General features: G+C 47.8%; 1 pseudogene; it reads right to left on the reverse strand.

The window, feature by feature from the left end:
- Nucleotides 1-12,881: 12,881 nt before the first annotated feature.
- LOC102866203 overlaps nt 12,882-14,776 on the reverse strand; it is a 25,895-nt pseudogene continuing 24,000 nt past the window's right edge.

The following is a 14,776-nucleotide window of genomic DNA, read 5'->3' on the forward strand; positions in this document are numbered from 1 at the left end:
AGCAATTGGCTGTGCCTTTTTCTTGTTTGTCCCAGTCATCTCAGCTTCCAGAGGAAAGAGCCCAGGTCTGAGAGCCCAGTGGATTCTCATATGTGTCTGCTGAATGAAAGGAAGAAGACTCTGAATTTTAATAGCAATTTCTTTGTTAAATAGAGGGAAATAGATTCTCACATTCACATTTCACTGCCCAACATGTGGGACAAAGAGGAAAAATATCCCCCTTTCACAGAAGAGAAAACTGAGGCTCAGATAGGTTAAAGTCACTGGTCTGAAGTACCTCAGCAACACAGCAGCAAAGTCAGGAACTTCAATTCAGGCCAGCGTGGTCTCATGAGCACTTCTGCAGGGAGCTGTGTTGAAGGACAACTCTAGTTGGCTGGAGTGATGGGGAAAACACTAGTATGACTCCATTCACTTGGCTGCCCATAGCCCAAGTGATGCTGACAATTGACCTGGATGCAGTACTTGCCCTTCTTGTGCATCACCATGGTAGTTAAGGTGGTGTCTAGAGTGGGGCCCACCTGAGAACAGAGAGGGGATGGGTGACTTGAACAGCAGAGCATGAGGCAGCCTTCAGTCCTCCACTCTATGGGATCTGGCTTCATTCTAAACAGCATTACACACACACACACACACACACACACACACACACACACACTCCCCTTGGGCCCCTCCCTTCCTAAGCTATTCACCCTCCAGTGTCCTCCTTCACCCGCAGCTGTACTTGAACTCATCACTGCGCCCACTGTGTCAATCCGTGTCACTGAGGGTCTTCCTCATTTATGCTCACCCTGTGCTCTTCACACGTGATGTCCTTCCCCAGGAAATGGCCCTTCATGATACCATGCACGAAGTCTGTGAGATGAATTCTCACCATCCTTTCTTATAAGGAAAATATGAGCTGCAATTCTCTCAACACAGACATGTTCATGTTTTGGTCACCTCAACGGTGTATTCCGTATTCTCCGCCAGCACTCCACTTCAAAGGTGTTGATTCTTTAATCTTTCTTATTCGTTGTCCAGCTTGCACATGCATAGGGGATAGTTGAAGTCTCATGACTTGTGTCCGGCGCACCTTAGTCGTCAAAGTAACCTCCTTGCGCTCTATCCCTTTAATCTATCTCCTGTCTCTATGTGCTTACCTACTCGGGCTATTTCACATAAATGAACTCACACAGAATGCCATCTGTCTTCTGTGTATGGCTGTTTTCACTTGGCATCGTGTCTCAGGCCCTAGCATATATCAGGACTTCATTTCTTTTCATGGCCGAATAACAATCCTCTGTATAAATGGAGTGTGCTGTGTAAAACCACTCTCCGGTGAATGGATAGCCTATTTTTTCCACCATTTAGCCACCATAACTCGTGGTCTTCTGAACACACACATGCATGTGTCTGAGTCCTTTGGTTATTCTGAGCACACCTCTGGGAGTTGAATTACTTTGAGCACCTTATCAGGAGGGGCCAGGTCCTAGAGAAAGACTTCATGATCGATGAAGTAAAGTCAGTCAGTGGAAGTGGAGTCACATAGAGATGGGTCAACCAGGTGACTGCCAGGATGGGGTCAAAGAGCAGGGTGTAAAGATGGTGGACCTGGACAGAGCCAGTGTCAAAGCCAAAGCCCAACTCGAGAAAGAGAAAGAATGATGTGGACAACACCATACTGACCAATGAGTTCAAGCACAGCGATGCCAGTGAGAGCGGCACAGGGAGGGCACACACGAGGTCATGATGAGTTGACACCAATGCGGTGGCACCAAGAATTGCAACAAAGGGGGATTCATGCTTCAGTGCAGACAGACCACCTGCTCATGGACGCTGGGCAGGTCCTCCTCCTGGCTCTCGCAAAGAGAGCTGCAGGGAACACCGATGTGCGGAGGTGTGTTTTCGTCTTGTGGGTGGACTGCTGGGGGTGAAATTGCTCACTTCCTTTATATTACACACCAGTCACCCCAAAGTGTGCGCAAGCCCTGCTGAGCCTCCACAGTTTGCATGTGGTGTCCCATCTACCAGGGTGGCCATACCCGGTTCCACTCCAGGCCCCCTTCTGCCCTCCCTCTCATCATTCTCACCTGCCGGAAGCTCTGAGATTTGCAGCGATGGTAGCAAAGCTGGTATTTGAGTCTGTACATATCTGGGATGGGCCAAGTCCAGGGGGGATACCACTTCACCTGCAGCAGATTCTTAGAGACGGCTCTCACTTGGAAAATCAAGGGAGGTTCTGGTTTGACTGATAGACAAGCAGAAGGCATACATTCATTTATTCAACCAACAAGTATGTATTAATCACCCACTGCATGTCCAGTGCTGTCCCAAACCAGAAACAGAACTAAGACAGAAACCACCCCAGCCCTGTCTTCCTGGAGCTTCTACTCATCAAAGAGACAGTGAGAAACAGGAGAGGAAATAGCAGCTCACACAGAGCAGGCAGCAACGTTTGGGAGTGGGTTGTCGTTTTGAAAATAAATTACATTTTAATATGTAATTTTTTTAAAAGCTGTAACCCTTCCTCCTTCCCATGCTCACAGCCGCCCTCTGGCAGGCTGTAGGGATACTGAGTCCCCCCTACTAATCCAAAAGTTACCCTTTTGTAGCATAAAAATCAGGGTATTACGTTCATTCACCAGGTTGTACAAACATCCCCAGTCAAATTCTAGAACATTTTCTCAGCCCCACAGGAAATGCAGACCCTCCAGCAGCCACTTCCCACTCTCCACTGCCCTAAGCCCCAGGCAGCCACTAATTGCTCTATGGATTTGCCTGTTCTGGACGCTGTGAGTAAATGGACTCAGCACGTGGTCCTTTGTGACCAGCTGCTTCTACTCCTCCTCCTCATCCATGGAGCAGGGCATTGCAGAGCTTCAGCCTTCTGCATAACTGAGTCACAGTCCATGGGGCAGCTGGACACATCGTGTTTCTCCATCGTCTGATAATGGACATTCAGGTTGCTTCTACACTTTGGGTTTTAGAGTAATGTTGCTACAAACACTAAGGTACATACTTGTGAGTGACCCTGTTTCAGTGTTCCATTACCACCTCAAGTGAATGCGTTCTGACTGACAAAACTTTAAGATAGAGGAGAACTGAGACTTAGTGTTTCCACGGCCGAGCAAGATTGTTACCTCACAGACTAAGATACACCTACGTAGTAGACACCAATGTATTTTCAAACCCTGCATATGCTTGAGAAAGTCAGATAATACAGAAGATCAAGGGAAATTGATGCCTTTGGATTCTGGGATTGATGAAGAATATTGAATACACCATGGACTGCCAGACGGAAGAGACAGATCTGTCTGGGAGGAAGTGAAGCCAGGGTGTGCCTTAGAGCGAAGATGGCAGGAGACTTCATCTCACAGACTTTGGGTGTGTTAGCAGCCAGGTCCTTGAGCCACTGTGCTGCAGGGCTCTTTCAGTGTTGATAGGAGTCTATAATCAGCCTTCTGAGGAACTGCCAACTCTTCCCTAAAGCTCTTGCACCATCTACTTTCCTACCACCAGTGAGGGAGGGTTTGCAAGTTTTAGCAAGGTGCTCAGGAAGGCCCCACAGAGGAGGTGGCACATGAGCAGATCCCTGCAGCAAGTGCAGGGGAAGCCAGGCGATATCTGTGGGAAAGGCCTTCCAAGCAGAGGGAGCAGCCTGAGCAAAATCCCTGCTGCACTATGTGCTATGCAAATTAGAGGGAGAGGAAGGAAGCCAGGGTGGCTGCAGTGGTGTGAAAAGAGGAGAGAGGAGGAGTGGGCAGAGAGGGGACAGAGCAGGGTGAGCGGGTCTACTGCATACAGCGTGGACTTGGTGTTTTAAACAGGGGAGGTAGGTGCCCTGGAGAGCAGTGGGCAGAGACCTGGGCCAGATTCCCACGCTCACGGGCGCCCTCTGGCAGGGAGAACAGCTTGTAGGGGCTGAGAGACCAGGGCTGGACCAAGTGGAGGCAGAGTGGGGACGAAGTGAGCAGAATCTGTATAGATTACAGAGAGGACAGGATTAGAAGACAGGTCGAGAGTGGAGAAACAAGCTTGAACCCCCTGGTAGCCTCCACCCCCACCCCACATGCCCCCACTCACTGACGTCCTCAGGCATAAAGGGAAAGAGGGTGGCGCTGACGCCCCCAAGGATTGATGGTCGTGATATTGAGCACATAAGGCTCCTTGGATAAAGGTACGATTTCATCCAAGATGCAGCTGGAGGATCTGTTTGTCTTCTGGATGCACTCCTTGGTCTCTGCAGATTTGTTGTATCCAACCCTGCAGGAGATGGGCACTATGAGGGGCTGGGTGTCTGATATACCAGGGGATGGGGACAAGGCCCTGTGTCCTTCTCTGGGCCTGCCATAAGGCACCACTCAGGTGTGGATATGGAACTCTTGTGATGCAGAAGTGCCTCTGGCATGACCTCATTTCATATCATATTCCCTAATTTAAATTTTACCACAGGCTCTTAGCAATTCCTCTGCCAAAGTCATCACTATTGAGTCAATTCTGTCCCTTTGAGACCCTGGAGGACCAGCTTTGAGGTCTAACCCTCAGCGATCCCTGAGGACCCTGTCCGTCTGTTGGCTGCATGAGTTCTAAACCCATCACCTGCCTCTGAATATATAAATCAATTAGGGAGGAAACTGTTTATCTGTCTTCTTTGGAGCAGCTAGTGGACTTGAACCAATGACTTCCAGTTAGCATCGTGACACATGACACACTCAAAACATACAAAGAAAAATATCAAACTCATTGCTGAGAAGATAGAAGGGACTCAGCCTTCCACCACCCCCGCATCAGGTCTCTGAGCCTGTAAATCACATTATAGTTGACTGCTTATCTTTGACCTTTGGAATCACTCATGGATTCGAAATTCCAGACAGACATGGCCTTTAGGTCAGCAGCTCAACTCCTCACGGACTACACCACCAGAGCGTCAAGCTAACACTTTTAAAATTATTGAAATATATTTAAATGTAATGTGAAACATAATGATCTGTGCATCAGTTACTTCAATGGCAAGCTTTATGAACTCAGAATAAAACCAATGGTCAACCACATGAGCTTCAGTACAGAACAGGCCCCACAAGGATCTGAGTGGCTGATGGGTCAGAAGTGGATCACCAGGTCTTTCTTCTGATGTACTTCCAGGGTCACTGGACCCCAGACTGCTCTCTGAAGTGTGGGGTCCCCAAGAAGGCTCGTCTCCCCTGTGGCTCTCTGACCTGTATGTGGCGATGAATTCGGTGGGCGTGGTGGGTCTTGGAACTGGAGACTGTGTCCAGAAGCAATCTACATAGATCGGGTAAATGTAGGATTGACACTTCATGTCCAGGGTCGTACGCACTGAGGAAAGGAAGAAGCATGAGAGTGAAACTGTTGGGGAAGAGGCTTTTTGAAAAGCAATACTTACGGTGGCTCAATTCCTCCTTGTTGAAGGCTTACTTCCATGGCTAGTCACTATCATGTACCACTGTCTGTTGTTATGTGATGTCGAGTTAAAGCGATTCATGTAGACCCTACATACAACAGCCCTAAACCCTGCTCTATCCTGTGCCAATCTTGTTGTCTCTGACACACCTGCTCTATCCTGTGCCAATCTTGTTGTCTCTGACACACCAAACCCATTATATAAGTTACTGAAATAATCCGTCTCATCGAGGGTCTTCTTCTCTTGTGCAGTCCCTCGATCATCCCAAGCATGATCTCCCTTTCCAAGGACTGATCCCTCCTTGCAACATGTCCAAAGTAGTCAGAAAAAGCTTCAGAATCCTTGCCTCCAATGAGCAGCCTGCTTTCACCCTCTTTAGAAGGAACCCGTTTTATCTCCTTTCCATTAGTAGTTTATTATTATGTATTATTACTCTTCCCAAGCACTACAGCTCAAAGGCATCAGTTCTCCTTTTATCGTGCCTAGTCAGTGTCCCACTTTTAGTTGCAGAGCAAGTAATTGTAAAGACGATGGCCTAGATAGAGGGGGAAGTGAGCTATAGGAGCAGAGGAGCATGAGTGTATCTCTGAAAAAAATCAGAGAGAGTGAGAACACAGTCCCTCCCAACCCCAGAGCAGAAAGAAGATAAAAAGCCCCTAGACCAGCCCCATGGGGTTTCTACAGCCACAGCAGAAGCAAGAGGTTTGTCTGTTCATTCCTGACTCACAGACTCACAGTTGTTTTACTGAGAAGGGGGTTTAGTAGAGAAGTAAGTTGGAGAGTAGAAAAGGCAAAGAATATCAGCCAAAGCAAGTCAAGTTTCAGCCCAAATTCTGAGGCACATAACCAGTTAGTTCAGGCTCTGGTTTCAATGCAACAGTCAAATCCAAACATCCAGCAAGACTTGTCCCAGAGCAGTTATAAGTCAGATTCTCCTTTAAGCATTTGAGAAGAACAGAAAAAAACCTTTAACTGTGGCCTATCTTGCCACAGTTTCCTCCACAGCAATGTCACAATCTCTCCACCATCCCTGTCCCACTCTCACTATGGTCTTGTTTCAGGCTCCCTCAAGTGTTGTTGCCACAGCCTTGCTCTTCTCAAGTCTTGCTGTGTAATGTGGGAAGCACTCTTTCTCTTATCCTAGTCCCACAGCTGTTTTTTATTTGCAAGACCAGGTATCTGCAGTTCAGGCAGCTGGAAACCACTGTGGGAACAGATGGACAGGTCTTTCTCCAGCAGGGCCACTGTGTGGATTTGTTTCCCAAATTTTGCTCAGCGACCAAGCACATCCCCCAGCACCACCACCAGGCCTCCTGACCCCTCTGTATTTGTATCCACTTCTGTATCTGTGGTGACAGCCTGAGACTTTGGTGTTAACAGAAAGAAAAAAGCCTCATTTAAACATGGAGCAGGTGGTGAAGTGGAACTGCCCGCTTCAGGTCAGCAGTCCTGTCTCCTCACCCGTCTTTCACCTGCTTCTCTGGTGTTCTATGTGTTTGTATTTATCATGGCCAATATCTATGCCTTTTCCCACCCGTAAGATGGGGACAGTGACCCTGGTTCAATCGACTCACATTCTGTGAGTGAGTCCACATGGTCCCACACCATATGTCCAGATCTAATAGTCAAAGTCTAGCACAGGTCAGTCCAGCCTTGAGTAGTCCTTTCCTTCCCACCACGGGGCCCTTCACACCTTCAAATCCATCAGGTAAAATGCAGCTGACCGAGATGATCAAGGTCAGGAGAAGCAAGAGGACCATGCTGGCGCTTCCTGGGGCTGAGAGGAGTGCACTGGAGACTCTATGGCCAATTCTCTCTGGTGAAGGCATGTTCTGATACCACAGAGCACTCGGCTGGGAACTGACTCCCTTTAAATATAGCCGAGGGTTCAGCAGCTTAGATACCAGCCCTTCCCTCGGGCCTGGTGGGTGTGTTGGAAGGGTTGGGAATGTCCAGAGTAGTAGGGCAGAGGCCAGGAAGGGAGACGTGGAGACCCTAAGCGTTGAACTTCCCAACAAGTCCAGTATTTCCATCCTGCCTTCCAGGGAGGAAAACCTAAGGGAGGGAAAAGCAAAGGATCAGGAGAGACAGAGAGGAGGGGGAGAAGAGAGACAGAGAGACAACACTACAGAGACAGTTATGTTATTGCTGTTGTTACGTGCCTTAGAGTCAGCTCTGAGTCATAGCAGCCTTGTGAATAATACATCTGAATGCTGTCCTACCCTTTCTCATCATCCTCCACACAGGAGTCCATTGCTGTAGATACTGTATCAATCCATCTCATTGAGGGTCTTCCTCTCTTTTGCTGACCCTCTGTCTTTCCAAGCATGATGTCCTTTTCCAAGAAATAGCCCTTCCATAAACATGTCCATAATGTGGGCAATGAAGGCATCACCATCTTTGACTCCAAAGAGCACTCAAGCTGCTCCTTCTCCAAGACCTTTCTCTTTGCTCTTTAAAAGTCTATAGGATGTTCAGCACTCTTCTCCAGGACCATCACACAATTGCATCAATTTTCCTATCATCTTTATTGATTGTCCAGTTCTCATCTGCATCGCAGGGGATTGAGAAATCTGGGTTTGTATCAAGTGCATCTAAGTCTTTAAATTGACATCATTGCTCTTCAGGACTTTGAAGAGGTCCCTGAAAGCAGACATTCTCAATGTTCTATGTCTCCCAATCTCCTAACTGCTGGTACCAAGGGTATTGACTGTGGATCCAAGTAAGATGAAATAGGGGACAGTTTCAGTCTTTTCTCCATCTGTCATAATATTACCTATTGGTCGAGTACTGAGGATGTTTGTTTTCTTAATGTTGAGATGTAATCCATCCTGAAGGCTGCAGCAAGTGCTTCATGTCCTTCTCACTTTCAGCAAGCAAAGTACTGTCATCTGCACAACACAGGTTGTCGGTGAGTCTTCATCTGATCCTGATGCCACAATCCTCTTCATAGGGTCCAACTTCTGGAAAAACTTACAGATTGAGTATGTTTGGAGAGATGATACACCCCTTACGCACACTTTTCCTGATTTTGAAGCATGCAGTGTTCCCTAGCTCTCTTGGACAACAGTTTCTGGTCTAGGAATAGATTTCATATAAACATAATCAAATATTCTGAAATTTTTGGTCTTCTCAAGGTTAGCCACACTTGGTTATGAGTCACACAATCAATTACCTTTACAGAGTCAATAAAACAAAAACATCCATTCTCTTGGTTGCACCGATGTGCTGCACCAGCAAATACGACATGTGAGTGCACAGAGAGGGTTTGGAGCATCTCCAAGAGTGTCAAAACTCCTACCACCCCTGTCTTCTCACAGGGGGCTGCCAGGGAGCACAGAGCTGTGGTGGCCTCGTTCTGGAGTCACTTGCTCTATGATATTCCGGTGAGTCTAGCTGGGGTGAGTTCATTACTTGGCTCCTGACAAGAGGCCCATCTGGCTTCAGGCAGCCCCCTGCTGCTCTCTAGGCCTAGTCTCCCCATCTGTGTCTGATATTTAGAGAGTTTCCTGGCCTGTTTTAACCTTTCTATATTCATCCCCTGGGTGGGCTGGCTGGATCGTAGCTGAGGAAGAAGAAGAACGGGGGTGCAGGGCAGGAACCCCCAAACCCTCTGCTCCTCATTTCTCCAGGGCATGATGGATGAAGACATGCATCGAATCCTCAGCCAGATTTTGTAAATGCAGATGCTCCAAGCCCAGGGCCTCAGAAGACGGTGCACAAGAGCCACTGCTTGGGGGCCTCTGCTCCAGCACCCCCTCCCCGTGTATCTGCTCATCTGAGCCCTGAATGGACCAGCTCCACTCAGGCTCCAGGGCTCTGCACAGCCGGTTCACACCTGAGACCAGGCTGGGGGGACTGTGAAGCCCCTTCCTGGCCATCTTAATCAGACTGCACCCCGAATAGCCCCACCTGACTGGAGTGTCTGTGAGCACTCCGTCCCCTCCTTCTGTCTCCAAATGCCAACCCAGGACTGAAGCATCACTGTGCCCACGGCCAGAAAGCAAAGCATGTGGCCCAACTGCTGGGTAACCCCCTGTGGGCAAGGGGAAGGGTGTGCATGCAAGGCAGGGTCTGAAGTGGCGTGAGGCGACGGAGTATGAATTTGTAAAAAACTGAGACTAAACCAGTTGCTGCAACTCACAGTGCCTCTGTGTGCATCAGAGTAGAACCGGGCACCGTAGTGTTTTCAGTGAATGGTTCTTGTGGTGGTAGGTTGCCAGGCCTTACTTCCAAGGCACTTGAGCACACTTGAATGGTTCCTTGTTTGGCTGGCAGCAGTGCAGGGTGTGCGTGGGGTGTCCAGTTAAAACTCTGTCCTTCTGTGGGCACCATGCAGAGAGCCCAGTATGCTGCGTCCAGCTGGGTCAGCAGTGACCTGAGCTGTGCACCAACTGCCGTTGAGCCAACGGCGCCCCCATGTGTGTGAGAGCGGAACTGTGCTCCGTGGGGTTTTCAGTGGCTCAGAGCTTTCAGAAGTGGATTGCCAGGCCTGTCTTCTGAGGCACCTCTGAGAGAACACAAAACAGCGTGGAAAGTATCAAAGGAGCACTCAAACCTCGATCATGTTGATAAACTATGTTACCAGGCAATTGGTTAAAAAATCAAGATGGAAGTGTGAGAATAAAAAAACCATGAAGAAAAAATAGCAGCATTTTGCAGAAAGATAGTGTCACTGATTGATTGCGTCCCTGGAAATACGTGTCAGCCTGTCTGAGTGAGGAGTCTTGGTGGTTCAGCTGTTATGTAATGGTCCCCACTATCCGGTCAATCAGGTGTGAAAGGGTTGAGGGTGGAGTGGAACATCCTTAACCCCACAATTCCCTGAGTTGAAGGCAGGGGCTTCCCTGGGATGTGGCCTGAGATTGGAGGGAAGCATGGAGAGAGAGGATACCTGTACCATCAAGGAGGAAGAGTCAGGAGGGGAGCCTCTGCACAGGGGTCCTGTACCGAGAACCTCTAGGTCCAGGAAAAAGATGACCTCTGGAAACGTGGATCCTCCCAGAAATGCTCACAGATGGTCACAGCAGACACCCTCCTCTACACCTGAACCCTGACTTCCAGCCTCCTGGCAGTGAGAGAATAAAGTCCTGTGTGTTCCAGCCCTGCACAAGTCGCGTGTCTGTTACAGTGGCCCTAGAGCCCTGACACAGGCTACTACCATCTCCTTGAGGGCACCACGCTTACTCGCCCCACACGGCCTTAACTGCAGCTGACCCCCAGCATTCCTGTCCTCCCAACTCCCACCGCAGAAAGCCCCGGGGGTTCTGGCATGTTTCCATTTTAGGTGATGGGAGAGGCATAGCCGTGGGCAGAAATCCACTTGTGTTCAGCTTCTAATTCGCAGTTTCCAGGGTGACCAGGGTAAACTCTGCACCACGAAGGCCTCAGCATGTCCTAGGCATCTCCATGCAGGGCAGGAGCTGCCCCCCCAGCCACTAGGCTTCTCCTGATAACTTGGAGCTCTGACATGGTTTGTCAGTGGTGAGTCCAAGCCCTTAAAGGGGATTTCTTGGGGGGAATAATGTACCCAGGTGCCAAGAAGGAGCCCTGGTGGCGAAGAGCCTCATGTGAGAGCTGCTAACCCAAAGGTCAGGGGTTTGAATCTACTTGCTGATCCTTGACTGACAGATGGGTGGTCTCCTCCCAGCAGAGAGGTTACAGCCTCAAAACCCCATGAGTCTCCATGAGTCAGTAGGTTTGGGGCTGGTGTCTGCATCCTCCTTGCTCTGTGTGTCATCCTGTCTCTCAATATCCCTGCCTGTGTGTCCTTCCCTGAGTGCCTCCTGTGATCTACCCTCGGTCTCTGACTCTCTCCTTCCCCTATGTCTCCATCTTTCTGTGTTGTGTCTCTCTTTGCCCCAACTCTCTCTGTCTCTACCCTGTCTCTGCATCTGTCTCCCTCTATATCTGTAGATCTATCTGTATATATCTCTGTATCTCTATATCTCAGTCTCTCCATTGGTGTCTCTCTGTATCCATGTCTGTCCTCTTTGTGACTGTCCTTATATCTCTCCCCTGTCTCTGATCTGTGTCTCTCTGTATCTGCAAAGCTGTTTTGAGCTGCAGTTCTGAGAGATGCTATCAGAAATACCTTGAGTGATCCAGGAAGCACCAAGGAAGGTGGAAGGATTACACAGGGTTACTGTGCAAAAAAGAAAAGGGCAACACTAAAACATTTGGGGGGGGGAGGATAAGTGATGAAGGAAAAGTTTAAGCTGCATTGAAGGCACTGGCATAAAACAAAGTTCCAGGAATCAGTGGGATATGAATTGACATGTTTCAAATAATAGACGCAGTCCTGGATGTGCCCGCCAGTCTGTGCCAGGAAATGTGGAGGACAGCTATGTGGTCAACTGACTGGAATAGATCCATATTTGTTTCTATTCCAAAGAAAATGATCCAACAGAATGTGGAAATTACTGAACTAGATAATTAATATCACATGAAAACAAAATGTTGTTGAAGCTCATCCAAACACGGTTAGAACATTCCATTGACAGAGAATGGGCAGAAGTTCAAACTCAGTTGAGAAGAAGCCATGACACCAGGGAGATCAGTGTGGCACCAGGTGGGTCCTGCTGAAATATAAGACACCAGGAGAATGGCTACTTGTGTTTTATTGACCATATAAAGACAATTGACTGTGTGGATCATAACAAAGTGTAGCTAACATTGAGAAAACAGAAATTTCAGAATATTTAATAATGTTTATATGAAATCTATTCCTAGATGAGAAGCTATTATACAAACAGAGCAGGAGAACACTGCATGCTTTAGAATCAGGAAAGGGGTGCGTAAGGGCTGTATCATCTCTCCAAACCTATTCAATCTGTATGCTGAGTACGTTTTTCCAGAAGCTGAACTCTATGAAGAGGATTGTGACATCAGGGTCAGATGAAGAATCATCAACAACCTGTATTACGCAGATGACACTACCTTGCTTGCTGAAAGTGAGAAGAACTTGAAGTACTTGCTGCAGAAGATCAAAGACTGCAGGCTTCAGTATGGATTGCATCTCAACATTAAGAAAACTAAGATCCTCACTACTGAACCAATTAGGCAATATCATGACAGATGGAGAAAAGGCTGAAACTTTCAAGTATTTCATCTTACTTGGATCCACAGTCAACACCCTTGGTCGCAGCACTCAGGACAAAGAGCACTGAGAATATCTGCTTTCAGGGACCTCTTCAAAGTCCTGAAGAGCAATGGTGTCAATTTTTTTCTTTATTAACTTTATTTTTTTTTTTACACAAAGACAAACCATGTTCATATCCATCATTAAAAAAAAAAATTTAAAAGCAGAACTAGAAGACATGTATCTATCACCAAAACAAAGCTGTGCTAAAAGGTTCCAAACATTTCACTTCTTAAAATAAATATTTTCCTTTTTCTGGTGTCTGCTTTCAAGTCTTCAGAGCGTCACAGGGAACTGAAGCCCATCATGAGTTACAGTTTCGCTTAGAGTCCCAGCTCACTGTGTTTGGTAACTTGCCATTCCACGTCCAGCTCGGTGAGGAGGAGGTATTACGGGGGAGGAGCTTGTCCTTGGGGAGACTGAGCACCAGATCCACCCATCCAACAAGCAGAAGGTGATGGACGGATCCGAAGCCTGGCTGACTCCACGCCTGTCCATATACTCCATAGGGCCGCACTGCCCACCCATTTGCTACATACTGTCCATACTGTTGTGGGTTTCCTTAAACTTGGTTCCACTGGCCCCGCTGGCTGTAGTCCACCAGTTGGAAATTTTTAGTCATATCAGGAGATTCTTCACCCCAATAGCATTTAACATCATGCCCTTCAATTGCACTACCATTCACTGACATGAAAGCGTGGGCTGCACTTTCATGGGTAGAAAATCTAACCAACGAATAGTCCTTCACTGGAAAAACTCTCATTTCCATCATTTGTCCAAATGGTAAGAATGTCTGTCTCTTAAGCTGATCTGTTAGTCCTGAAGCAATTCCTCCACAGTAGACAGTCCAAGTATTTGGACTTGACTGGTTTCCACAGCTTCAAACCACAACTGTTTAGTGTTGTTCTGTTTAGCGTGCTCTTCAGGGCAGGCGGTTTCCGAGTAGCCCTGTTAGTTAGTGTGGATCTGCCGGCCACCCAACCACTGGCCTCCCATGTGCATGATTGTATTCTCTGTATCCAGTTTGTTATAAAAAGATACAAAACCGTAGCCTTTGGACTTCCCAGTTGCCATGTCTTTAACTACCCAGACATCCGATATTTTACCAAAAGGGGCAAACGTTGATATGATATCTTCTGTCATTATTCAAGGCTCAGGTCCCCAACAAATACATGGAACGGTTGGAAGTGTCTATTTTCTGGCTACTTAGTGTTGTTGCTCAGTTTGCTTTGACCTCCTTTCCCCAAAGTCTTTCTCCCATTCACAGCCGCTAAGGAAGCAGCTGCATCCCTGTGTTCATGAGACTCCACAAAGCCATACGGGTCATCGCTTGTATGCTGAAAACAGAAAACCCAACACAAACGTTGACAGTTGACCCTTCTGATATCGGCTGCTCTGTTACCATTTTACAGCTTTTGCAGGGTCCGATCTGACTAAATTACTGAAGAATGAGGACTTCTGTAACATCTCCAGGGAGGTTTCCTACAAGAGAGTCCAGGGCTGCCCTTGTGTTCCCTTATGGTGGGTGTGACAATGTGATCCCAGTTGGGGGGGGGGAGTCAGAGAGAGGGGAAAGGGTGCGAAGGGTGGGAAGGAAGGGGAGGGGGCTCTGGGCACCAGCTGGGGTGGGGAAAAAACCCACTAAACCTGACTCTCGTTCTCGGGCTTTTCCCCCCAGCCCGCTCCTGACACTGAGCTCCTACTAGGAGTAGCAAGAAGAGTCAATGATGTCAATTTAAAGACTGAGATGCACCTGATCCAAGTCGCAGTTTTTTAAATCACCTGAGATTCATCTGAGAGCTGGACACTGAATAAAGGTGATAGGAGATTTGCTGCAATTGACTGTGGTGTTGGAGAATAAGAGCATCCCATGGACTGTTAGAGAGCAGAGAGGTCTTGGAGAAGGGGCAGCCTGAGTGCTCTTTGGAGGCAAAGATGGTGACACTTCGTTGCACATATTTTGGATACGTTGTAAGAAGAGGCTATTCCTTGGAAAGGAACATCATTCTTGAAAGTATAGAGGGTCAGCAAAAGAGACGAAGACCCTCAAAGGGATGGACTAAAACAGTATCTGCAGCAATGGGCTCATGTGTGGAGGTTGATGAGAAAGGGTAGGACAGAGTTTAGATCTATTATTCACAAGGCTGTTATGAGTCATAGCTGACTCTAAGGCACGTAACATCAGCAATAACATAACTGTCTCTGTAACTGTTTCTCTCTGTCTTTCTTCT

The sequence above is a fragment of the Elephantulus edwardii genome, unplaced genomic scaffold, assembly GCF_000299155.1.
Source record: "Elephantulus edwardii isolate Elephantulus edwardi_28Jun2011 unplaced genomic scaffold, EleEdw1.0 scaffold00374, whole genome shotgun sequence".
Taxonomy (NCBI): Eukaryota; Metazoa; Chordata; class Mammalia; order Macroscelidea; family Macroscelididae; genus Elephantulus; species Elephantulus edwardii.